Source organism: Sander lucioperca, chromosome 2 (genome assembly GCF_008315115.2).
Source record: "Sander lucioperca isolate FBNREF2018 chromosome 2, SLUC_FBN_1.2, whole genome shotgun sequence".
Lineage (NCBI taxonomy): Eukaryota > Metazoa > Chordata > Actinopteri > Perciformes > Percidae > Sander > Sander lucioperca.
The window spans coordinates 13,927,973-13,942,953 of NC_050174.1; the positions used below are offsets into that span (position 1 = coordinate 13,927,973).

Sequence of the window (14,981 nt, forward strand, 5' to 3'; positions counted from 1 at the left end):
GACCCATCCCCTTTCCCAAACATTAACGTCAAAATGATCACGGCAGACATTTGAATGCAACAATGTCAGCAGGGGCTCTGTTGAGGCAGTAAAAGCCTGGCCCTAGTCCGACAGCCTCAGACATACGCAAGAGAGAGACACATAAACTTTGGGGTAATGCTATGTTACTCAGTGACACTCCTGAGATTTACAGCTCACTGATCCCGCCCTAATTCAGGCAAAAAGACTGCAAGTATCTGTTGGGCCAATCAGATGAAAGGAGAGCTATGTACCTTATTGCCTCCTGAGCCAGCAGAGCTGACCCCGATGTGCAGAGACAAATGGAGGACCCTACCGCCGGAGGAAATAACCAACAGGAAATGGGACCAGTGTGACACACTTTAACATCCCTCAACTCCATTTACATCTGACAATTCTGTTGAGGAAATGTGTATCTTGTGAAAAATTGAGTGCTATACTTCACCTTTATTAGTTATTCTGACCATACTTTAAGACTACAAACAAATGATGTGGTTGTGCACACAGTTGAAATGGTATGAAAAGGAACGTGATAATGGAAGAATTTAGGCCCTTCATGCTTGCAGTTAAGCTCACTGTGTTAGGCCATAGTGGGTCTTCCTCTAATCTACCTCATAGTCACAGCACAGACTGCTGCCTTCCATTAAACCAAGTGGAAATTGTTTTGCTCTGACATAAGACTGCAAAACAGCTACAAATAGAAAACAAGTACAAAAAAGTAAGGGCTCATGTTTGGTCAGTGTGCCAGAATGTATTACTGGAAGAGCAAACACCTTTTCTGTCACTTGATCCAATATGAATCTCAGTAACTGAACACTAAGATCAATGAAGCACCGAAGAGGTGACCATCAGGAAAATCTAAATGTCTCCTCTTTGTGCTACAGAGTAATCAGAGGTCCCTACAACTGGGACATCCACTTTTTGGAAGGTTACTGTGTATACATTTTGGAGCATGTGCATAAACATTTAAGATTATGGCACGTCCTCAGTGACAGGAGACATTTTATGCTGCCTATCCCTGCCACATTCAGTTATGTTCACATATTCCAATTAAAACATGGGGCCACCCCATTCTGCCAACAGCTATTTGTACTCCAACTGGTTTCTCATTGACAGGGCTCAAAGACAACATTACATATTGCTGCCCCACCCTGATAACAAAAGGCACGGCAGTAGTAAATATTGTTTAAAGAGATGTCAGAAGACTAAACTTGGGCTTAAGTTCCTAGAGAAATGTCTGGACGTAGGATGAGATTTACTAAACTGCTTACCTACAACACTTGGACAAAAAGATCCTGCTACCGCAGATAATCAGCCTAAACAGGATTAGGGCTGCACGATTTTATCAAAATCGAAATATGGACTAGTGCAATATCCATATCGCAGGGGGGCGCAATATTTGTTAAAAGGCAAAATATGTGTCGAACCATTATAAATTAAGTATTGTGTTGCTGCAGAGGCGTCCCGGCCTACAAATCGTATCCTACGGAATAAAGAAAAAAATCTTTGTTGTTTGTTACAGATCCTCGCAAAAATCACATTATAATCATTTACATTTTTATTTTAATATTTTTCAATAAAAATGAGAATAGTGATACAAAAATGATCATTCCCTCGAATGCCATGAATCATATAGCAATATCAGTCGAAAGAATCACAATTAGATATTTTCCTCATATCTTGCAGCCCTAACCAGGATTAAAACTCACTGCCCATTACGTCTAAGTTTTTACCCAAAGAAAATGGCTTATTCTGGACAATGCAAAACAAGTATGAACCATGTTTATCAATACAAATGGTATAGACAGCGTTTATATCTTTTCACCACCTTGTTTTGGGGTGTAAAACGGTCCGTGCTGCTCGGTTTCATAGTGTGCTTGGTGAGTGAGATGTGACATAACATGAAAATCCCAGCCACAAATCATGATGAGCTGATGTGGGAGAGGGAGGGACAGCAGAAATAGAGACAAAATGATGGTAAAGCCTAAACAGTCTCTACAACACAGTTATTTTAGAAAAGAATACTCTTACAGGATACTGTGTACTTCTGTATACTATATTTATAATATACTATTACATAAGCTTACATCATCAAACATGCCAAGTATAAATATTTCTGATAGTTCTTCCTAAGGTAGTTATCTTGAAGGGGTATTGACTGCCATGTTGAGAGAAAATAGACCTGTTTCTAGATCCATTTCCAGGTTGAATTCTGACTGAAAAAACCCACTAGTCATCCCACATTCATAAGGCTCCGACACACCCACCCGACGTCAAAGGACTAGTGGAGACGAAGGCCGACTGTGTTGGCTAGACGCACTGCAAAAAGTAGGGCGACAGACGCTTGACCAACGGTGAAGCAAGAGACGACACTTCCAACCAGAAATGTAGTGAAAAACAAATAAGAGGCATTAAGAATAGAGATGCACCGATTGACCAGCTGGTGACCGGAATTGGCCGATTTTCACGTGATCGGCCATGACCGGTGACCGGCCGGTCAGTCTACCCATGCCGATTTTATGCCGGTCAAATGCTGTAAATAAATAACATTGTAAAGGATACCATACACAATGCATAGGAATTATATATAGGCTAGCAAATAATAACAATACACCCACTATTAATTACATGATCTTAATGCAGTGTAACTACTATAACATGTAAATAATGCACATAAAATACAAACGTGAGCAAGGGCGTTCAACAATCGCCATTATATCGAATCGACAGCCACGTGCAACCTAGCTAGCAGGTGAAGAACACAAACAACAAAATCACCAGCTAACAATGAACTGACAACATAAGTTATACGACTTACAGTTCTCAAGGACGCACACACGATTTCCCCTGGCTAGTTATCCCTCGATCAGCGAGTCTTTTTTTTCCCCCTTTCTCTCCCTTTTACGCCGAGTGGTGCGTGTGCCCGCCCACGGTGTGTAGCATGTGTCCGCGCTATTCTCCAACATGCATTCTAACAATCACTGCTTATAGACGGCCTTTTGTACAAATGTATTACCTGTTTTCATACAGCAGTTTAGTTTGCTAAATATCACATTTTTTTAGTTGGATATTTGATGTGAAAAGAAGGAAATGGTTCTTCCATAACATTGCACTTTAGATGTGTGTGAATTTCCCACACCAGGAGTAATTTATATAGTTCTATTGTATAGCGATCGACTATCTGTTAAAAAAAAAAAAAAATTCTATGTTCTATGCAAAATGTTCTAAATAAATATTTGTGTGTGCTGTAAAGTGGTTAGAAAAAATTAAAACGGCTAAAATCGGTATCGGCAGGTCAAACTCAATGAAAAATCGGAATCGGCCTAGAAAATTGTAATCGGTGCATCTCTAATTAAGAACCTTGGTAACTGACTAAAACCACAGATTTACAGAATAACTATTTCACTAATTGTTTCAGCACTAGAACATATAAAGACATACTGAGTGCTGCGTGTGCAATAACACTTAAAACTGTAATATGCATCTCGATTGCAGAAGTGTAATCCTGTGTTTGTCTGTTGTTCATTTGTCAAGTTCATTAGAGCCCAACCTTTGTCTCATCTTGAGCCTTTTATTAGTCTAGAGCTGAGGTCACTGGCATGCATAAAGCCCTAGGTGGATACAGGCAATCAGCAGTTAAAACAAGGCTCAACCATATTTCTCAACAGGGCTTATCTGCTACATGTTTAGTTTTGCAATTCCTTTGTTTGTTGCTGCTTTTCATCATTGTTGTTATTGCCAACATCCCTGCTGGGGCTGCTAGCGTCATTTTGGTAGCCACAGTCCAGGCCACTGCAGGCCATGCATTTAAGGTACAGCCATCTCACAAATTGTAGGCCAATATGCCTACAGGGCAAATACAACCTGTGTGAGTTACAGTATTGTTATTTTATTGTCAAAGTTTCATATTATAACTGTAGAGACTTAACTGCCAGTAATGGCCACAGACTTCTTTCCCACGCCACTTCTCGCCGCCACTACAGACACACACACCAGTGATGTCGCCTCAGTGCTCCCCATACACTGACTGCCTTCTGCCTTTTGTAACCAAGACCGCATGAGACGCCACCTAAATCCCCTTCCTGTAACCAAGGCCACGGACCACCATTGTAATCAGATTCCAGCTACATTCCAGTGCTTTTTGCAACAATGAGATAAGGTGCTGGTTTTTCTCCTCTCTCCCTACCCAAGTGACCATGCAGTCTGTGCTCTGCTCAATTTAAATACAACTGGAACACAATTCATTATGCACCAGGGTTTCAAGGAATGCTATTATATTCTTTTATACTTTGTAGGAAATGAGATTTGCAGACACAAGAGCAACGTGGCTCAAAGTCCACCTCAATGCTAGGTAACACATAGACAAAACCAATTACCAGGTCCAAATAAATTCTTCTAACTAGGTAAATGTTATGTAAATGTATCAATAGCTTTTGGTGTGGCAGACATAGATAACATGATTTCAACACCTGAAGTTAAGAGGTTTTGCCAACTTCCTCATTCCACAAACAGGAAAAACAGGCTCCTTAGATTTCAGACATAGGAAATATAAATGTCAGAACATGTCTGCATGTTTAGTGTGATGCTTACCATTGCTTTAAATTGTACTCCAGCAAAAACCTCAATCCGAACTCTCTATCAATTTCTGTGCTGCGAGACTTAGGACTTACTCCTAAACTTCTTATCCTACTTAATAGTCGAGGTTTAAAAGAGACTACTTTACAATCCTATAAAATTACTCACAACAGGAAAATCTCTGGTTTATATGACGTAGCGTAGCGTTACTTTAGTATGTACAGCATCACATCCTGAATATATAACCTCTGCCTAAGTTTCTTTTCTATCAGGTGATCAACCCAACAGACACCACGAGGACGAGGACAAATGCAAAAACCTGAGTATTGTTCAACTTTTTGCAAAAAGTCAACTCCTAAATATTACAGCTTGAGAGTAGTATGTCCTTTCCTCTTCCTGATCAGCTGACTACAGTCTCTCTCTCTCTCTCTCTCTCTCTCAATAAATAAGAGATGTCGGGGCTAGCATCATCCCCTCTGCTACTCCCTATTCTGTTTATCCAACTAGGCCATCAATTTTAAACTGCTTCTCTCCTATTTCCCTGCAAGACCTCACTGACCTGGTGGGCAGTATGAAACCTTCCTCAAGCTCTGTAGATATATTACTTTACTTCCTTTATGGATCTTAGCACAGCTTTGGATACTAGGCTTGGGCCGTGTAAAAAAAAAAAAATTTCAAAGCGGTTAGATATCAAGCGAAACACCGGACCCGACAGGTATACCGCATTTTACCACTAGGTGTCATTTGTCCCAGTCGCTCCCGAGTGAGACTGATGAGAAAGTTCCATATCTGCGGCGCAATTTTAGTTTTCTTTGAGACTAACTCAGCTATATATCATCTTGTCACCCCAAAAAAAAAACAAAAAAAAAAAAACACAAACTTTCTAGTAAACAAACAGAACATGCATTGTTCCCCTCCTGCCGCTACTAAAAATGTGATCACCTCATTGCGCCGCTCGGCAGTAAAGTACTGTCTGAAAGTCAGAATTGTATCAGGAGAGATATCAAACGACTGCTGAGCTACTTTCTATCTAATGTGCAGATTCCTTAGTCCACAAAACAAAGTCCAAGCCTGAACCGTGAATTCTTACATTTTTCAGTACAATAATGAACAATGACTTCAGATGGCTAGCAGGGAACAGCCAGACCTCCTTCAACACTGATGAAATAAATGTAATGGATACTGGATACAAAACTGTATGATCTTCCTGAAACCAATTCAAACATGCACTCGTGAATTCACCACAGCCCACATCTGCACTCCTTGATAGGAACAAACCATAGACTGTATATAAGAATGGACCAACAGATCCCGTTGCTCTGGGCGGAGACCAGTGAAGGCCGTTAGAAGCACTTTTCCGGTGAGCGCTGAGCGTTACTGCGCAGCCTCCAACTGAGAGAGACGACGTAAATGTGCCGTGAGCAACGTGTCTGAAAGTTGTAAGTCTTCTGGTAGCTGTGCCAAGAGAAATCTCAATCATTCCCAATCTTGCAGAGACGGAGAGCGTAGGTATATGTAAGGAGATAACATAGGCACAGGCTAATTATTGCTAACTAAAATGCTAGTTAACATTAGTAATTACACTTAAACAGCTAATGTGAGACGAAACTGCCTGCGCGCTTCTCCTGTACTATATGGTAATTCCTCTACTATGCGACAGTAAGTCGCGAGGTTATGACACAATCGTTAGCCTATTTTTATAAAAACGTCTGCTACGGAGCCATAACGTGAGGTACAAGGTAATGGAGCCTTTTATACATTGTCGTGTTTCTTTAGAAATAAACAATGGACAAATAAAGTCTTTAAACGCTTCAGATGTAAAGTTATTCGCTGTCAAAGTGGCGCCAAAATGAATGGCAGTCAATGGAATGCTAACGGGGGGTGATCGCTTTGTAGCATTAAAATGGCGCCATAGGAGGTTCACGGTCCGAGGAGAGGCTTACCCCCTTGGAACAAACACTCCCTCACATCTTATGCTTATTTCCCTCTACTTCCTGGCCCACTTCCTCTTTCAGCTCTGCTATAGGAAGGCAGCCTATGCACGTCTAAAGACCTTGTACTGCAGCACAACTAGCAGAGGTTGATGCGTCTAGTATGGTTAACAAGCCCAAACACAGCTATAGTACTGTTGGCTGCAGACCCTGGGGTCGCTCTGCCAGCCTTCTCCTGCTCTGCATCCCACAGCAAGTCTGGGCAAGGAGAACTTCTCCAACCCCAAAGCTGATTACACACGGGACCTAAATAACCTAGTTCAAGACAGGGGCCAAATATGCAAATCATGTTGCCCTTTTGGCACGCTAACCACGGTCATTACTGTACAAATCAAACTGCCCTATTGTTATGAGCAAGCAAATGAGCCGGTGGTGGCGTACAGATGGATGGGTCACACAGAGGACTATTTGGGTCATCACCCAGCCACTAGGGCTCGACTGCAAGGACTATTTACGACTGCTGAGTGAAAAGGGGAGCATCTTTAATGATCTCACCTCCAACCTTCAGTTTTGGATCAATTTAATACATTGCTTTCCCAGAATGGTACTGGTATTTGAGAATCACAGGGTGGGGCTTATTCATAATACTTTTTACCAAGGCCTAAAACAATTTCTCAATTAATTGATTAGCATTATAGCTTGGGATGGATGGTATTCGTTTATTTCACTTTTAAAAAAGACTATATGATGAATAAAAAAAAATAATAATAAAAATAATCTTCAGTGGCAGCCCTTCTTATGACACGCTCCAAGATTGCATTTCCCTATCAAAAAAATTCATTAATGTGCAATCCCAATTTAATTACAACATATGTGGTCCAGTTGTGGAAATAAAACATTTAGGTAGACCAGACAGGGAATAAAATGTCTTTCAATACAAGCAGCACTACTAGTAAATAATGTACCCTTAATTTGACTTGAACATAATTAAACCAAACCCTTGTTTTGCTGCAAAAGGACTCCAATTTAAAAACAGCTGTCAACATTATACCGATGGACTGAGAATCAGACTCCAGCAACACGATATTTCTGCCCTCACTGACTAGAACTATAACATGTTAATTATCTGTACTGATTTTGCATAATTCCATACCAACATTTTTGCACGTGTTATGGCGAAACAAGCAGAGCTGGTGGAGAACACAGTGATTATGCATTTGGGTAACATCTTAGTTGCTAGCATGGAAGCAGCGACCGCTCCTATGCTATGACCCTTTCCCATTTAGGCCTATCTTCCGTACCAATGTGTTAGTGGGTCAAATCTAACCCTGGCATCTGGATGCATATTCCGGATATTGGAAATAAATCAAAGAGCCCCGTTTGACAAAAAAATATTCGTCTCTATAAATGAAAGAGTTAATTCTTGGATGTTTAGTTTGTTTGGAGCCTATTGTTCAATGTGAACAGCCTTTATTAACAGTCAGGGTGCCAGAGACCAGGGCGCGGTTGTGCTGCCTGCACCTCCGTGAATGTGGATCTATGGAGATAAGTTTTCCTGCCGCACTATGGTTAGCTAACGTTACCCCACCCCGCTCAATAACGTGCAACAGCACATTTCATGTCGTGAATTATCCACCGAACCCATTCAACACCAAAAGGAACAAAAACCTTGCTTGAAACAAGCAATTGCTTTGTTTATCGGTTAGAAACTTTTTTGCACTGTCAGTTAACCGCCGTTGAAGGCTAGTGCTAGCTAAAAAAAAAAAAACAGTTCTACAGACTATCCCAATTCATTTTAGCTAGCGCATGCACTTTCCTGTCTGGATGGCTGTAACGTTATGTGGACAAACGAAGACCTTTACAGCCAATTTAGGGAGGGGGCAAACAAAAAAGGCCAGAAAAATCAACATAATCTGTAACCTACCTTCTGAGAGGAAATGAAAGTATCCCGAAAGCCGAACGATATAACACAGCCCAACGCGTATCCCACTTGATTCCTCCCTCTGCCTGAGCCGCTGCTGCGCTGACACCACACCACTCGCTCTGTGTGCTCTTTCCCAACTCTGACGCTAGTCTCGCCCCCTGCTTTGGCTTGGCGAGCCCTGTGTGGATCAGTGACCTTAGACGGACAGCTTCAACAGCCAATCAGAGCGACGTTTTGGATAACAAGGCACAAACTCACGCCTCCTTTCTTCAGGTTCCCAGTTACCGAAAATCACCATTAATTGTGTTTATGGTTGCTTTATGGTATTTTAATATCCTTTGGTATTATTGTGACACCACTATTGTCTAATTTGATTCATTTACCATGTACTTATCATTATCACCCTATTATATTGTAATCATACCATCATCAGAAAAAACATAATTATACTTACCCAAATTATCACATTTACTTATAAATTAATGGGATTTATGTAGTTCTTTTTGTGAGGGGTAGACAGGTAAGGCAATAATAATTAGGTAGGTAGAGTGCGTGTTTATGTGCGTACGTGCAACCTTGAGTGAGGTGGGATAAATGTGTGGATACGGTATAAGGATATAAACACAAGTGAACGGTATATATCTGAATGGTTATATGGGAAAAAGTAATTTAATAAAATTTGTTCTTCTTAGATTTACTATGCAGTCTGCTTCTAATGTATATGAAGAAAAAATATAATATCCAGTTTGTGATACGCAGCGAAACAATAGAACATGCATAGGACTATACAATATTACTGTTCTAGATCATTTTATAACATCAGAAATATCTCCCAAATCTCCTGAAGAACACAATGTACCGCAAGTGTATTACAGCACCACAAGATGGCGTTATTTCACACATCCAGAGTGATGCAGACCTTTGACAGAAGAAAACAGCTGCATTCCATCATCCAATCTATTTCCTCTTCCCCCTCCTTCAGTCTTGTAGATTAGGGTTGATGCAAGTGTTTGTGGTGAATCTGGCAGTCCAAATTATCATGGTTCATGGACCAGGAAAGCAGACTTAATTGTTTTGTTTTTTTTGAATAGCAAATGACTTACTGATTTATTTACCTGCTATCCTGTACCTCATGTGTTTTGCACTTTCCACAGTTTCTACTCATTTGATAGTATAGACTCTATACTATAGAGTGTGTGTGTATATATATATATATATATATATATATATATATATTTATTGTCATAAGCCAGATTTTACCCTTACCTCTTCTCACTGATGGCTTCCTCTCGATTGCCTTGTCTGGGGACTTCTGAGCTGAGTCAAAAGCTGCCTTCATCTGTGCCACCTTCACAGACTGGCCCTGCTCATCAGACTTGATTTCAGCTGGCTTTGTCCGGTCCTGGTGCTGCAGCTTTTCATGCAGTTGAATGGTCTCCTTTATGAGTTCTGAGACAGGCCTAGATTTGGGAGTGCTTTGGGATTTATCTCTCAGTGAGATGCTGTCATTTCCCTCTTTGCCAAGTTGTTCATCAGGTTGATCTGGCATCATATTTTCTGTGTTAAGGGTCAAATTAAGATCCTGCCTTATGATCTGGTGTCTTTCCTCTGAGATAACTGTGCCAGCTGCAACAGAAACTGAGCCAGCATTCACAGCTGGTGCAGCAGTGTCCTCAGTGGAGTCCTTCACCTTCTTCCTCCTTATAGATTGAGTATCGGAGCATGCAGAGCCAGATAACTGCGGATCAGCTTTGCACTCACTGCCACTCTTTATTTGTAGCGGTGGTCTTATAGTACTGGTTTCTGTCTTCTCATCAGTGAGTAAATGGCATGAGTCTGCAATTTGTCTAACGCTTTTGGTGGGTGGAGACTTTACATCAAATACTGATAAAGATGCAGATTCCTCAGCGATCACACCACTCACTTCACGTGATGTTCTCTCATGTGAGACAGCTGATTGTAAGTTGTCTGAAAACAGGTTTTTAAAGGGGCTCATGTTTGGCTTTATCTCCATATCCTCATTGACTGAAGCATCTGTTGAGTTAATGTTCTCCTCTGCACTCGGACAATCAGCTTTGGAACACTGGGATTTTGTGAGTGAGCTTTCACACATAGTATCCCCAATCACTTCAGGCTGAAAACAATCTGAGGTCATACTGTCAGCAGCAGCTGCCTGTTTCATGTCCATGTCCCTAATGTGATGATCTTTGGTTGCATGGCTTTCTTTAGGCTGTTTCTCTTTCAACCTCTTCATGTCACATACTGAAGGTGTTTTTACATCTGACTGATCAATTTCATCGGTGGATAGCTCTGTTGCAGCGCTGTCAAGGATTCTCTTTGCGGCAATATCCATTGTGTTCTTGTCGTTTGTGTCAACCTCTTTTATTTTTGAAAGAGCTGGGGTTGTCTCCTTTCTGTCTCTCTTCAGTAGCTTCTCCAAAATAGAACTGGGTTCAAAGGCTGGATTCAATATTGAACACGAGTCTATCTTTTGATTTGTGGTTGTTTCAGTTGTCTCCATTGGTAGATAAGGCCTTACTGACTCCCTTTGATCAGCCGTGTCAATGACCTTTGGTTTTTTCGATGAGTAGTCATTCAAAACCGGCTTCACCTCACATATTTCCTCTTTTGTATCATTCTCTGGCCTCTCTTTTGGAGGTCTACAGTGAATGGTATCACTCACGCCTAATAGAGACTCTTTCTGCAGACTGTTTTTCAAAGGATGTTGGGGTTGAGCTGTAGGCGGTTCCTTCTTCTCACTCAAGCAGCCCACTGTTCCCCTATAGAGTTTAATGTCTTCAACTTCAGCCATGATGGTGTCATGTTGATCTTGCTGAACAGACAGTAACAACTCCCTTCCTGCATGAGCTCCACATCTGCTCATCTTCACCATCACAGAGTCCTCTATGGAGTTTGCATCCTCTGAGGTAACAGCAGCGCCAGACTTTTCATTTAAAACTCCAGCTGAGAAGTTTTTATCTTGGATCTCTTCATATTGGACGCTTCCCTTATCCTGATAATCCATCTTGATCTTTGAGGATGTGTGAATCTCTTCCTTAGTCTTCTTCTCCTCTCTCTTGATTTGATTGAACAGCTTATGTGCTCCAGCTCTTTCCTCAATCCTTGCACTACTCTCTTGGTTCTTGTCCGTCTCCTGTGGAGCCAGTGGAGCGGTCCTGCCTCCTCCTTCTCCTCCCTCCTTTCCTGCAGCCCCTCCCTGTCTCACCTCCCTTGCAGCGAAAGGGCTCACCCACAAATTTATGTTCTTCTCACTAGAAGGTGTTGTTGGCTCTTGGCCGGGGCTTCCATCCAGATCCTGAGTGTCTGGTTTCCCTGAATTTCCCCTGGTGTTACCAGCCTCCTCCTCACAGGAGCTTCCTCCCTCCATGACATCACCTGTATCACTGCCTGCTCCTCCAGAGTCAGGGCTTGGCCTCATCTCCTTCAAACCTTCACCGATGGCCTGTTCTCCTTCTTCTAGTTTATCCTGGTTCTGTCCCATACTGGTCTATGGAGAACGACAATGGTGTTAACCTCACAACAAAAAACCAATCCTCCCAAATTATGCCACCTGATACAAGAATTGCCTGCAGACCCCCACTTATATTTCCTGTTTGAATAATACATTGAAATCTGCTGAAACAAAAGAGGAACATCACCTGGGCTGTCTACACATTAGAAATGGTTTTAGTTTTGGGAAGAGACCATGTAGCAAACAACTCATAGTCACCCCGGAGCTATTTTATGACTTTCTATGACTTACTATGCTATAGTATACCCTCTGTTGGTTATTCATGCACTTGCAACGTAAGCAGCTCAACCTTAAATCAAATTACAGTCACAAGATACAGCAATCTCACTTTTACATTTTAATCATTTGTTGGGAATGATAAGTAATTTAGCAGTGTCAGTATTTCAGATGTAAACGCCTTATCCTCAGAATAACAGTGTTGATATGTAAAATCTGTGATCAATCTTTTGGGATAATCAGTATCACAGCAGTTTGGGACAACAGGAACACTGAGTTTCACAGTCTTACGACAGTCTGCCAGCAAATCTTTTCCCCCATGCTTTACTTTGTAAAAGTCAGCTTATTGTGTCACACTTTTTGTTGTCAGAATGTTTTGCTGATTTGGTTTCAATTAATTGATAAGGCGCCAGTCAGTCCAGTCTTTATGTAATCCCACATATATTACATGTATGAGGAAGACATGATATTAGCAGTTCAAAAACTGTTAACCTAAGTATTCCATTCACTGATTGAAAAGTGTGAATTGAATAAAGCCCTGTATCAATCTAACTTTGGATATGTTAGGTATTTAATCAGGCTTGTCACAAGAACTGTTGACTGCAGTTATTGGTCTTGTATTAGTAGTAGCTGTAGGAGGAGGTGGAATGAGAGCAGCTGTTGTTAACAAGAAAGCAGAACATATAAGGCAAAACCTGAATCACCATGGTGCAGCAATCAACTTTTCCATGAGATTGTCTAATTGTTTAATTCATTTTTGTCCACTAAACTGCAGCAGTAAGCAGAGAAAATGGAGAGGAACAATGAACAATGATCTGGACCATGAGTCTGTTTCCTGTCTACAGCCTCATGCCCTGTCTGTGTGACAACATATGACTGCTTTTGTCTTATCATCCAACAGGCCTGCACACTGGCCAGACACTTGGCTAAGAGAGCTAATGTTATCACCCTACAATGGTGGCACAGCTGTGAGAGAAGATACAAACTGTTTGTTTTTCATGCTGTGGTATTGAGAGAGAGAGAGAGAGAGAGAGAGAGAGAGAGAGAGAGAGAGAGAGAGCGAGAGAGAGAGAGAGAGAGAGAGAGAGAGAGAGAGAGAGAGAGCATAAATACATGAAAAATAACAGCTAAAAGACAAAAAGATAAAGTGTGAGGGCATCAATCAAACAAGTTACAAGTTACAGAACTATCTATCATCATGTGGACATGTTAAATCCATTGTAGAGATCTGTGGAATTTAATTGATCATCCTCCACCTACTCTATCAGTCAGTGTGGGGAACCCCTTCCCTTAAGGCAGTTGTTATCCCTGTTAACAACTGCACTGTTATCCTGTCTCATCCTCCCTGAACGCCTAAAGCTGATCACTTGATTACCATGTGTTCTGCTGGCTCAACATACTCAGACATACAGGAATTCAAAAACCAATGAACTAGGAACTTCTCGCAAGTTTCAGCATCTGGAAAAAAGACAACTTATGATTTCCCCTGAGCTCTGTTTAGTACAACACAAGAGCTGGGCACATGCCTGGCTCAGCTCCTGACAGCTCACTACTCTTACAATAAAGATTCATACAATATTGATCTCTTATCATATGTTGCAGCTGACACTTACCAGTAAGACGCCGTAGCTGAGTCGTTCACTCTCTCTCAAGACCGACAGAGTGCTCTTTGTTGGTTGTTTGGTGATGTTCAGTCCTCTCTCAAATGCACAAGCAATAGGAGCCTTATATTGCACTCATGTGATGTCACAGCACATTTGACTAATACAATCAGGAAACTCGGACTTGTAGGTTTACTTTTTGCTGCCTTGAGAAACCTTGGAGAAGTAATCTTTAATTTCTCCATCTTGTGTGGATTCAGGTATATGGAGAATGTGTTTGGAGTGTGATCCTGAGCTGAAATTTTAGATACATAACATTTTCACCTTGTATCCAAGTGGAAAAGAGGGGAATAAAACTGGATGGTATGGTCAATGACCAGTGGAGATTCTGACACAAAGACTGAATATAAGGAATGTCCTATTTTTTGTGTCCCTTACCTAACACTATTTGCATGCTGGTGTCATGGTCTGAACAGGTCATACTGCTTCAGTCCAGAAACCTAGTTAAGATAAGTAGGAGATGGTAAATGGCTGCTTATGTCTGGGATAAATGGTGAATAAACGTGGCCAATCTGGGTACATCCAGGAGTGAGGGAAATTATCTGAAAAATAGCTCAGACCTTATTCCTTTATTTCTCTTGGTCTCTATAGTAACGTCCAAAACAGGATACGTCCTCAGATAATAAAACAAAAGTGGAGGTACGTCAGCCAAGAATTTACCAGCAGAAAAAGGGGAAGAGGGGCCGGCCCACACCCAGAGACTGTGGACGGCAGCCTGCAGGCCTCGTGTTCTTGTGTTTGAGAAGTGTTACAGATCGCTCTCAAATCTGTCTAGACAAAAAGCAATCTGTCTCTAATTTAAGATCATCACTAATTCAAAACAGACTCCACATGCTTCTTGGCACACTGAGTTTTACGAAGCGCCTTATTTAGTCCCTCTGTCATTTTAATGTTAAATACAAGTTTACAGTAGCCAGACACATTCATTTTCCATTTCACATTACTGGAAATACCAGTCTCAGGTTTCTTGTACATTACATACACACAAAAACAGAAGCTGAAGTGCTTTATAGAAGTGTCAATTCATACACAAACAACACAAAATAACATCTTTCCCACCTCAATGCCCCAACACATGCTAGACTGTACACAGGGCCTACCATTCATTATATAGACACGCACAG

At 41.3% G+C, this 14,981-nt stretch overlaps 1 protein-coding gene across 3 annotated transcripts in view; it reads right to left on the minus strand.

Moving 5' to 3' along the window:
* coro1ca (coronin, actin binding protein, 1Ca) overlaps positions 1–9,735 on the minus strand; it is a 39,991-nt gene extending 30,256 nt beyond the window's left edge. The window contains exon 1 of one of the 3 annotated variants that reach the window (XM_035993185.1): positions 9,715–9,735. The gene's annotated coding sequence lies outside the window, so the exon portion shown is untranslated. Of the gene's footprint in view, positions 1–8,448; positions 8,694–9,714 lie in introns of those variants that run through there. The other 2 variants (XM_031309313.2, XM_031309314.2) reach the window with 2 other exon arrangements.
* Between the last annotated feature and the right edge of the window lie 5,246 nt (positions 9,736–14,981).